Consider the following 17,741-nt stretch of genomic DNA (forward strand, 5'->3'; position numbering starts at 1 on the left):
TTCCCAAGAACTAAATTACTCTCTTAATCAATGAGAAGGTTTAGGCTACCATTGCAGCAACATCATTTTGTGTGTCAGTTTCTACTAAATAGTAATCAAGATAAAGAAATGAAACAGGTTTGAGGGCCAGTGTCCATTTCCACAAGTGGGAAGTGATGTACACCTCTATCTTTACCATGCCCTACTTTTTATGGAAAGATATGCATGGGTAAATAGCCACAAATTAAAAACTAAAACTCTCTTTGTCACACACACAATAATAAATATAAAATAATCATTTTATTAATGGATTAATGTATAAAGTCCTTTTCTTTTATAAATTTTAAATTAAGTAATAGTAAATAAGCAGGTTGTCTCTTATTCAGTATTAATCATTCATATTTCAGAGAAAATGTGTTAGCTTTAACAAAATAATTGCAGCTAAATTAATTGTGAAAGTGAATTTACTTTATATATGTTGTACCCCCTTAGATTCCTATTATTTGGGGTGAAATTTTATACTTCTTATGTTGTTTTTGTATTTTGTACTCTCCACCAAGTGTACAATAAAAACAATAACTTAAAAGACTTTTACTGGTCAGCAAATAGCAGCAGATGAAGTTAAGAGCTTTATTAAGGAAAAGATGTTATTGATGCTATTCTTTATTCTGTAACCAATAATTTTAAAATTAACAGGAAATAAGCCAGTTGTTTCTCTGGTATAGACTTTTTCATAGGGATTCTTGTGATGTGATTGCCAAGAATAGATTTTTACATCTGCTTAATGGTCACTGAAGAAATGATACATTTTCAAAGTAAACCAATCAATTACTTTCAATTTCAGAAGCTCTCTAATATAGTAAAAACAGAACGAAGTAAAAGGAAGTCTTCTAAACTGCCTAAAGAATGTTGCAAAATTTAAGTTTTATACCAGTAACATTAATAAAAACAAAATATATCTCTAAACTGAGAAAAATAGTCATTACTCTCTCTGAGCTTGTGACCAAATCACTAGATATGATATACACAAGCTTTCTGTCTGTGAGTTTTCCTTTTACAAAAAGGGAGTTACCCAGCACATTTTTACCACCCAGCAACACAGATAGCCTGCAGTTATATTTAAGACAAATCCATATTGTGAAATCAAACAATCACTGCTGTATTAAAAGACTCAAGTAACACAAAGGTCATGTTAACTCACAAAATCAAACAGATTGATGTTTGAAGTCCACAAAGAAGTCACTGTAGCTGTTCTTCAAGCTATTCCTTTGATGGTGGTTTTTTTTTTTTTTTTTTTTTTTTTGCGTCCTTCCCAAAAATCAGGCCCTGATATTGGAAAGTTGAATTACAAACCTGTAGGTAGAGACATCTGTAAATGATACTGTAACCAATGGTCATGGCTAGATCCCAAATTTAATTAGGTACAAAAAGATAAAAAGCAAGAGAGTTCCAGAAAAACATCTATTGCTGCTTTATTGACTATGCCAAAGCCTTTGACTGTGTGGATCAAAATAAACAATGGAAAATTCTGAAAGAGATGGGAATACCAGACCACCTGACTTGCCTCTTGAGAAACCTATATGCACGTCAGGAAGCAACCATTAGAACTGGACATGAAACAACAGACTGGTTCCAAATAGGAAAAGGAGTACATCAAGGCTGTATATTGTCACCCTGCTTATTTAACTTATAAGCAGAGTACATCATAAGAAACGCTGGGCTGGAGGAAGCACAAGCTGGAATCAAGATTGCCGGGAGAAATACCAATAACCTCAGATACGCAGATGACACCACCCTTATGGCCGAAAGGGAAGAAGAACTAAAGAGCCTCTTGATGAAACTGAAAGAGGAGAGTGAAAAAGTTGGCTTAAAGTTCTACATTCAGAAAACTAAGATCATGGCCTCCAGTCCCATCACTTCATGGGAAATAGATGGGGAAACAGTGGAAACAGTGTCAGACTTTATTTTTCTGGGCTCCAAAATCACTGCAGATGATGATTGCAGCCATGAAATTAAAAGGTGCTTACTCCTTGAAAGGAAAGTTATGACCAACCTAGACAGCATATTAAAAAGCAGACATCACTTTGTCAAGAAAGGTCTGTCTAGTCAAGGCTATGGCTTTTCCAGTGGTCATATATGGATATGAAAGTTGGACTATAACGAAAGCTGAGCACAGAAGAATTCATGCTTTTGAACTGTGGTGTTGGAGAAGACTCTTGAGAATCCCTTGGACTACAAGGAGATCCAACCAATCCATCCTAAAGGAGATCAGTCCTGGGTTTTCATTGCAAGGACTGATGTTGAAGCTGAAACTCCAATACTTTGGCCACCGGATGCAAAGAGCTGATTGATTTGAAAAGACCCTGATACTGGGGAAGATTGAAGGCAGGAGGAGAAGGGGATGACAGAGGATGAGATGGTTGGATGGCATCACCAATTCAATGGACATGGGTTTGGGTGGACTCCGGGAGTTGGTGATGGACAGGGAGGCCTGGCGTGCTGTGTTTGGTGGGGTTGCAAAGAACTGAACACGACTGAGCAACTGAACTAAACTGTTCTCACCTTACACAAGTGCTGAATTCAATATGACAAAGAAATAATCTTTCTTCTCCCAATTTCTTTATTATTACAAATCATCATGGAAAAAATTCAGATTAATCAGATGGTGGTAATAGAAGTTGAATGGTTCAAAGTCATTGAGTTTGGCCAAAAGTGACAAAGATCTCAGAATATTTAGTGACTCAATAGGAACAGCTTTCTAAATAAAACTTTGAGATACTTATAAAAAATAGACACAGGATTCACTCTAGATACAATTATGATGCCGAATCTTCCCAGCAATTCTGCTGTTATAAACCCTCTAAGGTTGCCCTATTCTCTCCATCAAAACATGTGTCCTATGTTTTGATTCCAAAGGTTCCTAATCTCAGCTGTAACTGTAGTAAAACAAAAAACCAAACTAAAGTGTTAATATGCCATGAAGTAAAGAGATCATTTGCTGACAATGACTGATTTTTACGTGGTTTAATAAGCCAAACTCCCCTCATAGCTTCTCTCACAGCTGAGTTGGTAAAGAATCTGCCTGCAATACAGGAGACCCCAGTTCAACTCCTAGGTCCGGAAGATCTGCTGGAGAAGGGATAGGCTACCCACTCCAGTATTCTTGGGCTTCCCTTGTGGCTCAGATGGTAAAGAATCCACCTGCAATGTGGGAGACCTGGGTTCGATTGTTGGGTTTGGTAAGATACCCTGGTGAAGGGAAAGGCTACCCACTCCAGTATTCTGGACTGGAGAATCCATGGACTGTATAATCCATAGGGTCGCAAAGAGCTGGACACTACTAAGCAACTTTCACTCACTCACTACCTGAAACCAAACTCCTACCAACATTATTTTTCCAAACAGCTGTAAATGCACAGCAGAACTAAGCACATGAAGGAACCTATTTTTCCCACTGGGGTCTATTGCAAGATTAGAATTAGCGGGAAAGCTTTTTCAAAACCTATGCTGTGTCACAGTGCAGACAGGGTACAGTGATGGGACTCCTCTATATAATTCAAATAAAAACCCCACCCTCAGTGCTTCTCAATCCTAATTGTGTATTATATCACCTTGTGAGCTTTTATTATATACAAGTGCCAGGGCTCCTCCCTAATCCAATTAAGAAGGAACATCTATGATGGCTAGGGAATCAGTGTGTTTCAACAGTTCCCCAGGTGATTCTAATATGCAGCCAAGGTTGAGAACCCCTGCCTTATATTAAGAAGAAATTGGAAACCATGAAGTCACCGAGTTTGTAAGGAAAACCGACTACACTATTTACCATAAAATATATAAAACCTTATGGTTTCAGTTTTACTGTGTATAGTTACAAACTTTATATTTACAGTTGACTGAAGTTAGACACAGCCTAGTATGGGAGGAAGTTTGGGGGGAAAATAAACAAAGATCTTAAGTAACTTCTAGTTTCTTATTCTCTCAGCTTTATCATTTTCATTCATTGAAAAATTCTTACTCATTGAAAAGTATCACTATGACAACACCAGGTTCTTAGGCATGATAAGTTTTCAAATAAAATAATGATTAAAAATAGAGGGTTTTTTCTCACTTAGTAGGCTTTTTGTTTGGTAGTTTAACAGGCTTGAAAGATAAATATCCTACAACCATCCTGAAGTGTTCTTGTAACATTTGATCAAGCAGAGACCATGACCTAAAAGAAGATATGGGCCTGAGAAAACTTTTGGAGGTGATGGATATATTCAGTATTTTGATTGTGGTAACTGTTTTGGGGTATATGTACATGTCAACATTTATCAAATTATATACTTTAAATACATGAAAATATATATCAATTATACCTCAATAAAGTTAGAAACTATTAATATCATTATAATACTAAAATAAAAAAAAATAGAGAACTTGTCCTAAATCAAATGAGCAATCTCCACAGTTCTAATGCAGATAGAAGCGCAATATGCATTATTGATTGACAGGTGGAGGAAGGAGATAGTCTTAACCTGTTTATTTTAATTTCCAAGGCATTTAAAATATAAATTGTTTAATACATGTATTTAAGTAAGATATATATTTAAATACTTTGATTTTAGAAAAACAATGTAAATTTTCAGAAAACTTTTATAACTACAAAAGTTTCTGTCAATAACAGAAGTAACTTGGGAAAAGATGAAAGAACTAATGCATACAAAGAGTAAGAAGCATTGCAAACTATTATTTCCAAAAGTCTCAGAATTAGTTTTAGGGATATTTTTGGTATCTGGAAAACATTTAGCTACTACAAATTCTTATTCAAAGAAGGCAATCTGTAAATAAAATATTGCAAATGTGAAATTGTGAGTGGAGTAAGTAGTTATCTTCATCATCATATTATAAAGGTAACTGTTGTAATTCCATAAACTCCCTCCGAATTCCAACAGTAATGACTGAAATGACATTGTTATTATATAAAGCTTTGAGCACTGATTACTTGCCATAAATACTCCTGGTAAAACCTGTATCTCCAGTTATTTAAAGAAACTTTAACAGACATGAACTGATAGCATTTGGTGTAAAAATCACGATTAGAGGCTTCAGCATCAAAGTCCATATTTGTCCACTTTACAGAAATTGAAATGTGCTGTGCTGGCTTAGTCGCTCAGTCACGTCCGATTCTTTGCAACACCACGTACTATAGCCCACCAAGCTCCTCTGTCCATGGGATTCTCCAGGCAAGAATACTGGAGCGGGTTGCTATGCCCTCCTCCAGAGGATCTTCCCAACCCAGGGATTGAATCCAGGTTTCCCTCACTGCAAGTGGATTCCTTACCTCCTGAGCCACCAGGGAAGCAGAATGAGACTAATTTATACCCTCTCAGATCAATCGGAGAAGGCAATGGCACCCTACTCCAGTACTCTTGCCTGGAAAACCCCATGGATGGAGGAGCCTGGTGGGCTGCAGTCCATGGGGTCACTAGGTCAGACACGACTGAGCAACTTCACTTTCACTTTTCACTTTCATGCATTGGAGAAGGAAATGGCAACCCACTCCAGTGTTCTTGCCTGGAGAATCCCAGGGACGGGGGAGCCTGGAGGGCTGTAGTCCATGGGGTCGCACAGAGTTGGACACGACTGAAGCGACTTAGCAGCAGCAGCAGGATCAATCTCTACATCTGAAAAGATGCAGATAACACCGTGAAGCTATGGAAAGTTGGAATCACTTAGATGCTTTTGAACATAATTTTTTATAGCTGAAAAATTTGAAAATCTAGTATACTGATGTAAACTTAAATGTAGAAATAAAAATAGAAAATAATTTACCAAGACCAGTTTACTCAAACAGAATTTGAGAGAAAACATTGGGGTAATTGATAATAGTTAAAAAAAATTTTTTTTTAAGACTTTACCAGTCTAATACACTAGTCTATAATAAATATAAGAATCTCATTTAAATTATTTCAATTATTTTAAGATAACACATTGTATTAATATGAAATTCCTAAGTGGGTAATGAGGGTGATATTTTTAATTTTGTGCATTTTGCTGTATTCATTTGAAAATATATATATTTATCTTATTTGGCTATGTCAGGTCTTCATTGCATCATACAGGATCCTTCCTGGTTGTGTGTGGATTCTATCTGTGGTACATGCACTCAGTAGCTGCAGAGGTTGGGCTTAATTGCTCTCAAGCATGTGGGATCTTAGTTCCCTGATCAGGGACTGAACCCATGTCCCCTGCATTGCAAGGCAGATTCTTAACCATTGGACCACCAGGAAAGTCCCTGTTGTATTCATTTTAACTTAACTTTTTAGTAACTAAAATATTTGCCATTACATTTGCAAATAAAAAATGGCTTAATGAGACTGTAAACATAATATTAATTTTTATAATGTTAATAATTGTGATGTTTAATTTATAATTTTGTAATTATTTTAATTCAACTATTAAAATAATTATAAATAATAATTATGTTACAATATTAATGACATTGTACATACATAAATGCAAATATTAAATAGTTTACATGCAAACAATTAAAGCTGTTTACCATATTATATGCATATTATTTGTTAGTTTTTATGTCACTGCTGCTGCTAAGTCACTTCAGTCATGTCCCACTCTGCGACCCCATGGACTGCAGCCTACCAGGCTTCTCCATCCATGGGATTCTCCAGGCAAGAACACTGGAGTGGGTTGCCATTTCCTTCTCCATTTTATGTCACTACTCTAATATTACTTCTGTCCTAAGCTTGTGAAACAAGTTTTTTGTTTTACTTTTTAAATTATTATTTCAAACATTATGTTCACATAGATCTCTTTAAAAGTAAAACTAAACTCTTAGAAAAAACACAATTTAATCAGATCTTATAATTTAAAGATATATAGAAATGGTCACTGAATTTGAGCACATAGTAGACAAATAAAACATTAATTATTATGAGCCAAACAAAGGTTTTAAATTTTACATTTCTGCTACGGTAGTCACAATTTCAGTCAGTAAAGCTATAATATATATAAAAAAAAAAAAAGGTAATTCCCCACTATTGTTTAATAGCCATTAATATACTATGTATTTTCTGTATAGTGCTGGCCTCACTATCAGCTCAAATTAAGGTATCTTTGAAAGGATGAGAAATGCCCTAATCAGGCAATCTTCCTGGATCATCCATTTTGTTGTAAGATTTGAGAGGCACAGAGTAATAAAAGAAATCATTAAACTAATATATAATTTAAAACATTGTTTTTATGTTAAAGCAAATACTGGTACCATGGAGATAAGAATAAGTCCCCGGAATCTGTATGATTAAACAGGGGACGTCAAATGTATTTGATACAGATGCTTCAGGCTACACCTCTGCCACCTGGGACACTCACCATTCTTCTCTGCTTGCAAGGAGGACTTCTGAGAAAAAGTAAGAGAGGTAGGGCTGTAGTCCCTTCCTCTTGCTCACTGATGTCAGCTACACCTCTCACCCTGCATTATACAACCAAAATGTTTTTTTGATTAATTTCAACAGATAATGAGAACGTGTTATGAAACCACCATTTAAAGAGATATTCAAGGATAAGACAATCATTTAGGAAAGAAAGAAAGAAGACTAACTTTCGTGGCATTCAATAAACATACAGGACTGATGCACAGAAAATAAGCATATAGGACAGATGCATAGAGAATAACATGTGTGTGCGCACACGCTCTGCTGTGTCTGACTCTTTGTGACCCTATGGACTGTAGCCCTCCAGGCTCCTCTGTCCATGGAATTTTGCAAGCAAGAATACTGGAGTGGATTGCCATTTCCTTCTCCAGAGGATCTTCCCAACCCACGGATGGAATCCACATCTCCTACATCTCCTGCATTGGCAGGTGGATTCTTTACCACTGAGCCACCTGGGAAGGTGGTATATATAGAAAATAACACATTTTAGTAAACTAGTAAACAGTAGTTCCCACAAGAAATATAATAATTACTCAGCACATATGGGTAAAGGAGAGAGGCCTAAGCATTAAAGTGAGGAGCCAACACTGCTCTGAGACTAGAGACTTTTGTTCTTAAACAAATTAGATAGAGAAGAAAAGGGCAGTCTTCTCCATATGGAAAAACACCCTGAATAAAATCATTTCACTGGCAATAATCAGGATCTGAGAAATCTTACAAAGAAAGAAATGATCAGTCATGAAAGATTGGACAAGAATGAAGATGACAATAAAAGATTTCTACATTTCAAACTTGAGAAAACAGGTAAATAATGCCAAGGGAAGTCTGAAGGGAAATTTCATGAAAGAAAAGCATGAATCTGGGTTTAAATACATTGAATTTTCAGTCACTGGAGAGACAGCCAGAAGAAAATGAAGGGTAGAGTTAGCACTTGACCAACATGAGAAGGGACAATGGAAGATAACGGTTACCATTTCTGCTACTGAGAAAAGCACAATCACTGTTGTTGCTTTTTCTTTTCACCACAGCTTCTCTTCCTTCTATATGAAACACTGAGCAATGGATACTCTCAGTGAACATTTCAGTGGAATCCCTAGGACTTCACAGTTTGCAGCGACATTGAGTCAAATCTCCTTCCACAGCTTTTTTATACACTCACTTTCCTGCACTCAACAGAAGTTTTTCTAACTCTTCCAAGAGTTTTCTAACTCATGAACTTTAATCCAAGGATGCTGGAAAATTGCTTTTCTGGTGAAGGGGCAGAGGATACCAAGGTAAAGAGTAAGTGGCCCCATCACCCTTTCATCCTTTCAATCTCTGGAAGGATGGCTGGATGCAAGCTCCCCACAAGGAGATTAAGCAAAATGACCACAAGAGTTTCTTACATTTGGCAACCTGATGTCTTCTAGGAGTATAGTGTAACCCAATAACAACCATGGCTTGCCAGATGGCACTAGTGGTAAAGAACCCACCTGCCAATGCAGAAGACATAAGAGATGTGGGTTTGATCCCTGAGTCGGGAAGATCCCCTAGAGGAGGGCATGGGAACCCACTCCAGTATTCTTGCCTGGAGAATATCATGGACAGAGAAGCCTGGCGGGCTATAGTCCGTGGGATCGCAGAGTCAGACACAACTGAAGCGACTTAGCCTAGCACATAGCACGAGTAACAACCAAGCCCAGGTGATCCAGGTTCAGCTCAGACTTGTGGTCAAAGACACATAATACTGTCATCCCCCTGTATCTTCCATGGGTTGGTTCCAGAACACTACCACTCTCAATACCAGAATTGTGCAATATTTGCATACAACCTATGCACATCTTCTCATATACTTTAAACCATCTCTATACTACTTCTAATATCTAATACACTGTAAATGCTATGTAAATAGTGCACAGGAAATTCAAGTTTTGCTTTTGGAAACTTTCTGGGATTTTTTTCTCTTTGAATATTTTCCATGGTTGAATCCTTAGATAAAGAAACTTGGATAAAGAGGGCCAAATGTAGAGTAACTGGAAAGAATTAAAAGACATTCAAACCATTTAAAGATGTCATTGAATCAGACAAATCATTAAAACAGACTTAAAAAACTACGAATCATCTTAAATATCCATTTCCCCCGCTTTTATAACTCTTAACATTCCCACATGGATAGGGCCACTCCTAAAAGTCTTCCTCGCTGATACTGTCAACTCCCAACCCAGCATGCTACTTAACTTCACTCCTGCAAGAGTTTTTGCCCTCCCTTCCTCTTTCACTTTTCTCCAATCACTATTCTTTTTTCTCTTCCCAAAGTAAATATTCCATCCTCCCCTTTTTATTACTTGCTTTTTTTGTTGTTTTATTTCAATGGCCCATAGTAGCATCAACGTCACATAAGAAATGAAAGGCTTCTCCTTGGAGGTCAGGGGCAAGGAGAAACGAAGGAACAAAAGTGGGGCAGCGTAAAGCATTCACACGTTAACATCTCTTGTTCCCATCACATGTGAACACTTCGTTTCCAAAGAATGTATCAGTATTATGTTTTATTTTATTCTCAAACTCCAGGCTCTTCATAAGAAAGACTTCTCAGGCGATCTACAGATCATCCTTGTTTAGTATCCCTTGGGCTTTTGGAATCAGTGGAAAACAATAAAAATCTCCATAGTTAAGTCTCAGGACAGAAATCTCAAGAGGCCCCTGATCTCGGAGATGCAAACGTCGGTGCTTCCCTGGCACCTGAGATGAGATGCAAGGGCAGAGTGCAGCACCACCTACTGGCCGATCTGTGGCTCTGCACTGCCCCTCACCAGGAGGCAAGCGTGGGATTTCTGTCTGCCCCAAGAACCAGTAAACTGACATTTCCGTGTTGTTTCTTTTCGTCAGTTTGTTTTCGTCCTATTTTGCATTTAGGACGGAGAAGTTAACGATTAATCAAATTTTATCTAACTTTTTAAGGGTTAGAGAATTACCAAGAAAGAAAAACTCTGCAAAAATACAGAATATGCTCTTTTTCTTCTAAAGTGAAAGTGAAAATGAAGTTGCTTAGTCGTGTCCGACTCTTTGCCACCCCATGGACGGTAACCTATCGGGCTCCGCGGTCCATGGGATTTTCCAGGCAAGAATACTGGAGTGGGCTGCCATTTCAAATGTCCAATAAATTTCAGGTTACTGATGGTAAACACCTAAGTAGAAACTTTTATATCAACTGCTAGTTACATAAAGTGTGAAAATACAAAAATATTCTTTGGCACATGCAGCTGCTACTGCTGCTAAGTCGCTTCAGTCGTGTCTGACTCTGTGCGACCCCATAGACGGCAGCCCACCAGGCTCCCCCGTCCCTGGGATTCTCCAGGCAAGAACACTGGAGTGGGTTGCCATTTCCTTCTCCAATGCATGGAAGTGAAAAGTGAAAGTGAAGTCGCTCAGTCGTGTCCGACCCTCAGCAACCCCATGGACTGCAGCCTTCCAGGCTCCTCCATCCATGGGATTTTCCAGGCAAGAGTACTGGAGAAATGGACCTTAATAAATATTCATACACTAATCATTCTCCTTGAGGAGACTAAGTTATTGACAGTGGTTGCAGATAATAGTCTCTTTACTAGAAAACTAAAATATTACTTTTTTCTGAAAATGAAAAATTTAAAGCAAATTTGCTCTTAAAGAGTCTAATTTCAGGTAGTTTATTTGAATCATGTCTTTTATGATAATTGCACATGTTTTAATCATTATTGTGTATTAGGGAGTGCTGTATTCTTAATCTTCACTTATAGAATAAGAAATCACAGTATTTGCATTTGAAGGAGTACGAGTTGTAACTATGGCAGAATATATACTCCTTACTCAACCTGTCCAGCTCCAATTCAATTATGTGATATGTAACTATCCATTATACCTACTTAACTGTTTATTCAGCAGAGTAAAGAGACATCAACCTAAGTAGCGCCAAGTGGCTTTTACCTAAGTGCAAGATGGCTTTATAGACATTGTTGAATTCTAATTGCATAGTGGATAACATACGAATTGAATGAAAATCATCCGGAATGAATGAATTCTTATCTAAAGTATATTATGTACCACTTAAGAAAAATGCTGAATACTTTAACTGTGATGAAAGAAAATTTGAAATAAGGTTCCTTAATTTGGAATAGCTATTCTATGGATACATATGTTTAATAGCATTATAAAATATCACTTCTAAGACACCATTATATTTGCAGACAGCATATTCTTAGGTCACAAAGTTATGATTCATATATATCAAATCACTTAGCAGTGCTGGCAAGTGTTGCCAGCCTGAAATATAAAACAGAGAGGATAATAAAACTTTAACAAGCAGCAATAAAACTAATGAAATATAATCTCAGATATACTACTCTAATTCATCCAGAGAGGAAACACAATCACCCAATCCTGAGGATGAGGAAATGAAGCCAGGTCCATAAAAACACATATTCATCATAGTAACATGGGTCATTTTAGAATTAGAACTAGAGAGAATTCTAACTGGTTACAGCAGTGTAATTATCCTTGCCAAATAGATGAGGATGACAGGATGAAGCATCAGTTCACAAATGCTTATTTTGGCTCCATATTTAAAGCTATGGAAATGAAAATATTGACGTTATTTTTAATAGGGCTTATCTTTCATGCTGAGGACAGAGAAATTTCATGATAGATTGAGCAGCACTTAATAAGTTAGTTATGACTTCCAAGATCAATATGTAAGCGGGTCACACGTTTATTTACATATGGTTTGTACGTGCCTGTAATAACCACGCAATCTAGTCCAAAATAACCCCAGGCTGATGTTTATTACTGTGTCCCTTGAGATTGTAATTTGACAATTGTGTGTTTCCCCTCCTTATTCCTTGTCATTCTCATCTGCTTTTGAGAACTTAGAATTCCAAATTTAAGAGTAAGGGAGGAGAGAGAAAGAGAGAGGAAGGGAAGGAAGAGGAAGAGAAGGAGGTAAGAGGAATTTGATGTTCTGCACACAAAAGTGTGTAAGTCAGCAAGCTAAACAACAGAGAACAGACTTATCCAGAGGTGAAATCAGGTAGACGAATTTTCTTTTTCTTTTAATAGATAACCTCTGTAATTGTGTATATAGTATAGTTTACACATCCAAATAAATCAGTAAAGAGAAACTGGTTGACAGTCATTCATTCTCAGAAGCATCCACAAGACAGCTACGAGTTCTGGGCTTACTTTGTCACTGCTGAAGATTTAGGACATAATTAGAGGCATTCCTATCAATGACTGACTTCTATTATCCAAGAAGGCTGAGGAAACACATGTCAAGTGTGGTCAAACATGAGTAAGACAGGATATGGGATTCTGTTCAGGTATATTTAAGATCAAAAGAAATAAAGAACAAGATGGTGTATGGAGATTGTATAGAAGTTTGGAATTCCTGTTTATTAAAGGGCAACCTAAATGGACTAGTTGGAATATTTTCCTAATAGAGTGAACTCATAAACAGATTATCCTTCACAAGCTAAGTTGACTGAAGCACTTTAAACAGCTCAAACCTAAAAAGGTGCTTGATATATAACAATGGAAAAAAAAAAAGGTGTCACATGAAAAATGTATGAATATAGGAATAAATTTTTTTAAAGCCTAGGTTTTATCAGAGTAGAAAATAGGATATAACATTTAACTCAAATAAAAACAATCGAATTTATCTTATTTGCTTTCTGTTATCTCACATTTTGAAAAAATAAGTGTGCTCCTACCCACTGATTTAATTTCAGTTTGGTCAATAGGAGTATTAACATTGCCCTCAAAATTGTCCCCTTCAAAGACTTTCATTGTTTCTCACCTATCTTTTAATTTTAAAATGATAATTATTTATTAGCTACCTCTGAGCATAATACAAGAGAAAAATAAAATAATATAGTAATGAAATAATGAGGTTTGGAAGTGTTATCTATTGACAAAGAGTTAACACTACTATTTTACTACTGAGTATAAATGGCTTTTTACTAAAGTCGTGTTCCACTCTTTGCGACCCCATGGAATACAGCCTACCAGGCTCCTCTGCCCATAGGATTTTCCAGGCGAGAGTACTGGAGTGGGTTGCCATTTCCTTTTCCAGGGAATATGCCTAACCCAGGGATCGAACTCTGGTCTCCCACATTGCAAGGAGACGCTTTACTATCTGAGCCACCAGAACAGGCATTCTTTTTACTAAAAATAGAATCAAAACAACTATGCCTTTAATATCTACCTGCTTTCACTGATTACCATTAATTCTATCAGCCTATGATTGGGGAGAGGAATCCTTAATACAAAGAGCATATACTTATAATATTTGTAATAGAAGGATGTTCTGTGAAACAGGAAAATCGACTTACATCACATTCATGTTTTAATGGATAATTTTGATTGTTAAATTATGCAGTTTGAAAATGATTTAAAAAAAAAAAAAAGCTTGTTTTCATTATGCAACATTCATATAGCGCCATCGTGTGGTAAACTAATTACATACCAGTTTATTTGAAAGTTAAAAAAATACCAAAAGAGAAAGTGTGCTGTTTGCTTTGGTCCATTCTAATAAACTTGATCTTCTTGAAAAGAGCCTAGAAAGAATAAGCTGCAATGAACTCATCCAATAAATGTAAGCCCGAAACACTTATTTAGCAGTGGACTTGGAAAGTGCATGCTTGAATTCAGAAAGAAATCAAAGTTAGCTGAGAAGGCCACAGGGAGCAAATAACATTTCCCCTTTCAGAACTGTTCAATATTATGGGCATCATATGTTAAAACAACAGACATGAAGCAGACCAAAGCGCCTTTTTTAATGTTACTTCATAGCCAGATTTTGTTCTTTATGTAATTATTTTCAAAAATCACAAGTTACAAGTAAAAGGATAATTTATAACCATAATTCCTTCTTTTATCTCACTAAAAAATATGGACATGAATGGACAAGTTTAAGTGCCCATATGGGGCAAATCAGAGCAATTTAAATTGGAAATATTAAACACTCAGTTTAATATTGTACTTTTCTCAAATCGTTTGTGCTTATTTTCTAAAGTACAAAATCAAACAGTAGCTCCAACTCTCCTCTACTTAATTTTCAGGCCTCATCTCTAATTTTACTGATGGATGGGTATAGTCATTCACATCACAAGATTATTTTAACAACTTTATATTTTACAAGTTAAAAATTTCCTTTAAGGTCAGAATATGAAAATCAAGAACACAAGTTGGTAAGAGACTGACTATTGATTTAAATACAGGAGTTCTTAAGCCTTTAAAATTTTTTCAGAAATACCACATTACATAAATTTAAGTATAGCAAAGGCCACAGAGAAATGCAATTCTGTTCACGACTTCTCTCACTTTTGAAAGTATTAAATGAGCTTTTGAAATTTTTGCCTTTAGTAGATTGTGTAAAGAGAGAGAAATGGGGTCATTTCATTTAAACTGTATTGTCTTTATAATTGTTTTAAGAAATGCCAAGTACTTTCAAACATACTATTTCAGATTATAAATTTTAAATACACCAATCAACTTTGTGAGACAAAGTCCTAGTTTTACTCTTCTTTCCCCTTCTCTGTAAAACATCAGGCCCATGAGATAAAGGAAATTAAGAGGTACAAACTTGCAGTTGCAAAATAAATGTGCCGTGGGTATGAAATGTACAGTGTGGGAAGTAGAGTCAATAACTGTGTACTATCTCTGTGTGGTGACATGTTTTTAAAAAGCACCAACACAAATTACGAGATTGAAAAGATATATAAAATTATCAATAGATAGAAAATCAGAAAGAACATAGCTATGAATCTAAATTTGTGGTCTTAAGCGGTCCATTTAACATAGTGTCATTCAACAACAGATTAATGAGTTTATAATAGTTCATTTAAAATAAGTTTATTCTGGTGAAATTTAGTAATAAAGAAGATATCCATATATGAGAAAAAAGAAAAAAAAATGCCTTAATAAGTAAATATCCTAACGAAGAAAGGAAAAAAATGTGCTAAGTAGAGATGGAGATTATCCAACCCAAAGATAAGTACTACAATTTTGGTTATGAGTGTCTATTATGAAAAACAAAACAAATCCAGTAAATAGGCATAATAAAGTAGAAAGCCTGAAGAAATCCTGGACACTCTAAAATGAAAGTCGCTCAGTCATGTCCGACTCTTTGCGACCCCATGGACTATACAGTCCATGGAATTCTCCAGCCCAGAATACTGGAGTGTGTAGCCTTTCCCTTCTCCAGGGGATCTTCCCAACACCAGGGATCAAACCCAGGTCTCCTGCATTGCAGGCGGATTCTTTACCAGCTGAGCCACAAGGTAAGCCCCAGACACTCTAATGATTAAAGAAAGTGGAGCCACATTAAAACCAGTCCACAAGTTACTTAATTGCCTGTCAAAATCCCACAAAAAATTTAATTCAGCCACCATGCATTTGGATATAACAGGTACCAACGGTAGTGCTACAGATGGAAATTCTCCTGAATCTTCAACCCTTATGAAAGAGACGCATGGCTTCTAGTAGATTTAGCCGTGGGTAATAATATCAAGGAAGGAGTACTGGCCATCTTTATAGACACATGTCTGTTATCTTCAGGACAAGGAAGAATGAAGGCACTCTTCAGTCAATATTCTTTTGACTGAAACTCACTTGAGATGGTGGAAGCAAAAGGCATCCGTTATATGGATATAAGTGTGCAGTGTGGATGTAAGTGTATAGTGTTACTCAAAGAGTGATCCAAAGAACACGATGGGATTAGTTACAGAAATTAAGAATTTAGAAAGCAGCGTAGCATTTGATAGAGTACTTTTTGTCCACTGATTCTATAATAAAATCTGTATTAGTTTTTTTCTGGCCGCTGTGACAAATTACCATAAATGTGGAGGCTTAAAACAAAGGAGATTTATTCCCTTATAGTTGTGGAGACCACTCCAGCCATCCTCTTTAAAAGGAGGGCCTTGAGCTATTGAAGTATCTTTGCCAGCATAAGCAGAGAGCAGGAAGTGCTTGAATGTTTACAACCAGCACTGCCTCCCAGGATGGCTGCAAGCCAATGTCTGATTGGTGAGGGAATATGAAAGCCCAGCAACTTTGCCTGAGTCAGGACAAACAGTGCATTGTAACTTAGATTCCAGAACTCCCCTGCTGAATCAGGCTGTCACCACCCTTTCCTGAAAAAGCACCCTTGCTGCTTACCTTCTCTGCCCAACTTCCCTCTCTCCCTTTCCAGTTTATCTGGGAGCACTTCCTTAATAAATTACTTGCATATGCATTCCTTGCTTAATGTCTCTTTATATTGAAGAAACTGACCTATCACGAGGGGCATTTCACAAACAACTTATTTAATGTCTCCTTAAATTGGAGAACCCAACCTAGAACAAAAGCTACCTCATACCTAGAGCAGCAGGAGCATCTTTAATAAGGATTAAAGACCCGGAATCAGATCATCCAGCTCTGTCTCTCCGGGCCTCTGGAGCCTCGTGAACTATTCCCTCTGCTTCTCTCTGCATGTCTATTTTATTTTTGTTTCTGCACCCATCCATCTCTGCTTTACTAGACATGAGCACAGCTTTCCATCTAATTTTTTGGTCTCAATTTATCATTTCTTTTCACTTAATAAAGTAACTTTCTCTAATGTATTCATAAAATTTTTAATATTTTATATAAAAGTTTATTTCAATGAACTTTAATAGAAAAGAAGTATCACTCTACAGCTCTAAAGATTACAAAACTCTTAAGAAGATTCTAGGAAGATTCATCTCCTAGGATCTGTTAGAAAATTCTTCCCCTTTAAGAGGAGAGATGAATGGTAAGGGCAGAAACAATTCAGCTTTCAGGAGATAATCTGAAGGAAGACATGAAGCACCTCATTTTGGGACCTTGAAGAACAAACCAAGGGAAAACTTGAAAGGGAGGCATATCCTGAACGAACAGTGTATTTGTCTTTGAATACAGAAAAGGGTTAAACTGAATGTGACATAGGGAAAGCTATTAACAACTAAACCGTTTACTGAAGGATAGAACTTTGATTTGGCCATTGGTAGTTTTACTGGTTAGAATAATTTAAGATAACTTTTTTGCTAATTATGATGAAAAACAGTATTATTATCATCTAAAAGATAGCTAACATTTACTCAGTTTCTGTTACAGACCAAACATTGTATTTAAATCTCTTCATGTAAAAGCTCATTTACTTGTCACAGTGATGTTTTGATAGGTATATTATTTTCTTTTTAAAGATGTCAAAAGTGAAAGTCGCTCAGTCGTGTCTGACTTTTTGCTGCCCCATGGACTATACAGTCCATGGAATTTTCCAGGCCAGAATGCTGGGGTGGGTAGCCGTTCCCTTCTCCGGGGGAT

General features: G+C 36.6%; 1 long non-coding RNA gene across 1 annotated transcript in view; it reads left to right on the top strand.

The window, feature by feature from the left end:
• Positions 1–3,675: 3,675 nt before the first annotated feature.
• LOC129644782 (uncharacterized) overlaps positions 3,676–17,741 on the top strand; it is a 34,971-nt gene continuing 20,905 nt past the window's right edge. The window contains exon 1 of the long non-coding RNA XR_008710987.1: positions 3,676–3,775. This is a non-coding gene — a long non-coding RNA (uncharacterized LOC129644782). The remainder of the gene's footprint in view (positions 3,776–17,741) is intronic.

Source organism: Bubalus kerabau, chromosome 2, assembly GCF_029407905.1.
Source record: "Bubalus kerabau isolate K-KA32 ecotype Philippines breed swamp buffalo chromosome 2, PCC_UOA_SB_1v2, whole genome shotgun sequence".
Classification (NCBI taxonomy): Eukaryota; Metazoa; Chordata; class Mammalia; order Artiodactyla; family Bovidae; genus Bubalus; species Bubalus kerabau.